We start from the raw sequence: 5,063 nt of genomic DNA, 5'->3' as shown, positions 1-5,063 counted from the left end.
CCCAAGTCCTTCTTTGTTTTGTTTTGCAACTTCCAACACTGTGACTTTACATGCCCTGTCTTGTTACAGTGAAAACATTTGATGACATTTGCCCTTGTACTGGACCCTTTGTCAGATTGAGGCTTTGGTGCCGATGAAGTTTCAGAACTTGTGCCTTTTTCAGGACCAGCATTCTTTGGATTGCTCGACTGAATTTTGTCTCTCTTATTTCCAGAGAAATTCCTGAAAGGTGGTCTGTTGTCATTTCTGTGGGTCAGCTCATACTCATCAGCCATCAAGGCTGCTTTATGCACACTTGTCACTTTGTGATCATCCAAATGTGACCTCACACTGAAAGCAACACTCTTTTTGAATTCTTCCAAGAGAACAACCTCACGTAGGTTATCAAAATCCTGATCCACTTTCAGGGATCTGTACCACCTATCAAACGTCATTTCTTTTTCACGAGCGAACTCAACATGTGTCTGGCCTGGTTTTCGGTACGAATTTCTGAACTTGTGTCTGTATGCCTCTGGCACCAACTCATAAGCATTCAACACTGCTTTCTTGACTGTAGCATAGTCACGCGATTGCTCTTCAGAGAGAGATGAGTACACATCAGCTGCTTTGCCGACAAACACACTTTGAAGGAGCAAGGGCCAAAATTCCTGTGGCCAGTTCAAGCTGTTAGCCACCTTCTCAAATGACACAAAATATGCATCAACTCTGTTTTCCTCAAACTTTGGCACCAATCGAATGTTCTTGGCCAAATCAAATTCAGAGGGAGCCCTTTCATGATTTCCAACAGTCTGTGCATGAGTCAATTCCATCTCACGCAATTTCAGTTGTTGCTCCACTTCAAGTTTCTTCATTTCAATTTCTTTCTCCACTTCTCTTCGTTCTCTATCCCTCTCCCTTTCCATTTCTAATCTCATCTTCTCTTTCTCCAGTTCTAATTCCCTTGCCCTTTCTCTCTCCTTCATTTCCAATTTAGCAAGCTCAAGCCGTGTCTGATCTGAAATTTGAGCTTGATCAGGAGTATGAATTTCTTCTTTGAGCTCCATGTGACCAGCTACTAAGTCAAGAATTTCTGCCTTTCTTACACCTTGTGGAACATCAACATTTAAATGCTGTGCAATAGCAGTCAAATCACATTTGCGTAACCTTTGCAAATCTTTGAGGGACAAATCTGTCCTCTTAACAAATGCCTGAACATCCATTGTACTGATTGACATTGTCACACTGTATTACACACAATATACAATTGAACAACTAACTCAACTGGTATTATGTCTGTACCAATATTCTGGATTCCGGAACGTTCCAAATTCTAAGTTTTGGCTTAAATTCACTTCCCGGACAAGCCCCCAATTTTGTTACGACCAAAATCACTCTGAGAATGATCGCACAAAAGAAACAATCAACTGATGTTCAGGCGGTTTATTAACAGTGATATTGTGGGTACAGACTGGTAATCGGTTTCACATCAGTACAATAATGATCAATAGAAACAAATTTAAGTCAGTAATGGAATCACTTACGTACGCATTACACGCAATATCCCTGGAAATGTCCAAATACGATGCTCGATGCACAAACGAATGATCCGCGATGCACCGATGAATGATTCCTCTGACGTAACTCCAGAGGCACAGGTTACGATAATCCACGGTATAGATCCGGGGTAAAATCCACGATATACGTCCACGGCGAAACGTGCAGAGTCCAAATGTTGTGACGACCACGTCCAGTTGATGCGTTGAATGATGATTCACTTGATATTGTCCAGCTAGGAATCCAGCCCGTCACAGCTTTTCCGTAGTAATGTCCATTGACATAAAAATGGTGTCCATCCCCAATGAAGGCAAATTAATTCTCTGCAGGCAAAATGTCTCCCAGGCCTTATCTCCACAAACATAACAGGTCAGCAGGTAACACAGGACTGACTATAACAAGTCGCTTCAGAGCCAGAAGTGACGTAACTCTCAGAGCAGAGGTGTTGGGTACTCTGCCTACTGCAGAATTTCTCTAGCTTATATACTATCTATTCACCCCTTCTAGCACATTCTATAACTCTCTCCAACCTACTAGCCAGTCTAAGTTCCAGGAAACCTGGATGACTCACTGCCTAACTATGTACAAAACATCACTGCCAAGAATAACTACCAATCACATTGGGCTACAGGGACAGTGCCTCACTCAGCCAAATATGTTAGCACTTCCCAGAACTTTCTGGAATGGGTGAAATCATTCTAGATTGAGTGAGCTATAATGTATTTCCTGTTACATGCATGTACTGTATAGCTACATTGTATACCACCTAGAAAATTCTCCACTTATCTGGTCAGCCTGTATGTACTATATCTATACCACATAGAATGTTCTCCATTAATCTGGTCAACCTGTGTACATACACATTAAAACAGCCATGCATACAGTACATCATACTGTACATAACTACTAGTGTGTACATTTGTGACACAGTTTAAAATTTGGAAATGACACCCGGAGGTGTTAATTTAACACCATAAATGAGCACCGAAAATTTAACACCAGCTCGGTGTTCACTATTTAACACCGGACTTTTTGCAGTGCGGGTTGTTCTGAAGCAACGATTCACCAATTGAAAGAAGTTATGCAAGTAAGCACTGACTCCAATGGCATCGTGAACACACAAACACCAAGCACACATACACTGATTAAAGAAAGAAAATATCTCTTAACAAACACAATAATGAAAGTTAAAACGATATAATAATGATTACTTTAAACACCTTATGGTTTCTCAAGCAGAGATTACTAATTGACTCTCTGTTTACTGTCCCTTTTACTAAAAACATTTTCTTAGTTTATATTCATTTTACAAGGGCCTATATATTCATTTTTACTATACACTTCGCTTCATTGATAAAAGTCAGTTATTTTTAGCTTTAAAACTTCGCAAGAGGGTCAATTACAGACCTACGAAAAATTATGCTACATAAATCACTTACATTGTCGTATTTTCTTTTTTGTTCCATAGGCCTATATTGAAAGTTGATTATACACACGATTGAATGTGTCCACACTAATGGGAAATATGATAATTAACACAAGAATATTATCATTCACTCATTGATGTTGAACACAAGAATATACAGATTCTTTCACCTTTGGGATGGATGAGAATGATATAACCTCATTCAAAACTGATTTGAATTTTGTATGCGTTTTCATACACTCTCTTTGCCCCTTTGACGTCAAAACCACTGTAAGAGACCTAGGGAACCTGCTGAATAATAGTCACATTTTTATGACTTCAAATAGATTCCATATCCTTCTACAACAATTAGAAATAACACTCATCAGGACGATAAATCCAGTCTCGTTGAGTTATAATCCTACCTTCTTTTTTTTCCAAAGAAGGAAATTATAATTTCCTTTACCTTCCATCCCTTTTTTCAGACAGTTTGATTGAATCGATAAGAATTCAGTAGCACATATAAATAAACTTAATTTTCACAATTTGTAGCCGTGCACAGTACTTTGACGGATATTCTAGACGTCGTTGGCCATAACCAGTCCGCATTTTTATTTCTATCAGCTTCCATATGCTCACCAGACAGTCATGTGGTTGGTTGCCGTGTGAGGAAGAAAAAAAAAATCGCTTTCCATCATTAGTTCATCCCATTATACATCCAAAGCGTAAATTTCTGCCCCCCCCCCCCACACACACACACACATCATCATCATCATCATCGTACAGTTGTCATACCCAGGATGTATGCTCTGTCAGTGGTACGCCTATTTTTTAAAGGTTGTTGTTGTTGTTGTTGTTGTTGTTGTTGTTGTGGGTGCTGTTCGTTATTCCGAAGGTTCGCTATTCCGAAGGTTCGTTATTCCGAAGGGTCGTTAATCCGAAACACGCAATATACAGGTTCGTTAATCCGAAAATGAAAAAGGGTTCGTTAATCCGAAAAATTGTGGCGTTATTCCGAAGGTTCGTTATTCCGAAGATTGGTTAATCCTAAATTGAAATTCGGAACAATGAACCTTCGGAATAACGAATCTTAGTAATAAAGAACCTTCGGAATAACGAACCTTCGGAATAACGAGCTGTAACCGTTGTTGTTGTTGTTGTTGTTGTTGTTGTTGTTGTTGTTGTTCTTGCTGCTGATGCTGCTGTTGCTGTTGCTGTTGTTCTGAGAGACGCAGCCCTTGTCAATAAGTGCTTTCCTGCAGTCACGGAAAACTATTCTGACTTTGACAGGAGCTTATCAGGATGAGGTATTATATTTTCAGTTTAGTTCAATTTCAGTTCAATTTATCTTCATGTTTCCATTTCTCCAAGAAATTATAAAACCATTGACAGCCTACAACAACTGAGAATACTAAATATATGCAACCATGTTGTATTTGGATTGCAGCAAAAACAGAACATGCTGAACATAATACATAATACTATATATCTTTTTTAAAGTCCTGACGTTACATATCAATTCCGGTCACTGGAAATTGACAGAAAAACTTAAATATGTGTCACATGAACAACCCAATCCGTAGACGGATTTTATTTTACTTTATCCTCTATCTTATTTTCTGTACAGGATGGATGTACATGTTTATAATAACAATCAGGCTATTGCTGCATCGCGACTGCAAAGCTGAAATGCGTGGTTGTTGAGAAACGTAATACTGCTGTATCGAAATCTGCTTGGCATTTAGACTTATTATTTTGGATTAGAACCTACTGGATGTTTTATGAATGATAGGGCATAAATAGTTTTCGTTAAAATTATTCTTAGTATTAATATTTGTTTATTTTTGTTATACCTGTATGATAGCTCCTATCTGCATTTACTGAAAAACAACAACTGGATTATATGCAAAAAAAATATGCCTATAAAATGATACAAAAATACAAAATATATTTCTGATATACAGGACCTTTTCATTATTTTCTGACCTAATTTTATTTACATTCTCTTGTCCAGTTATAAAGGAAGCACAAAACTATCGAGGGAGGGAACGGTGCCCAGCTAGCTGCTGCATCGCAGAACGGCTCGCCGGTGCCGCATTATCTGCTGCCATCAACGTCCAAAAAG

The sequence above is a fragment of the Diadema antillarum genome, unplaced genomic scaffold, assembly GCF_040938485.1.
Source record: "Diadema antillarum isolate AM-2024a unplaced genomic scaffold, OU_Dant_1.0 seq00000454_RagTag, whole genome shotgun sequence".
Classification (NCBI taxonomy): Eukaryota; Metazoa; Echinodermata; class Echinoidea; order Diadematoida; family Diadematidae; genus Diadema; species Diadema antillarum.
The sequence above is the reverse complement of the archived record's forward strand: the minus strand, read 5'-3'. Positions refer to the sequence as shown.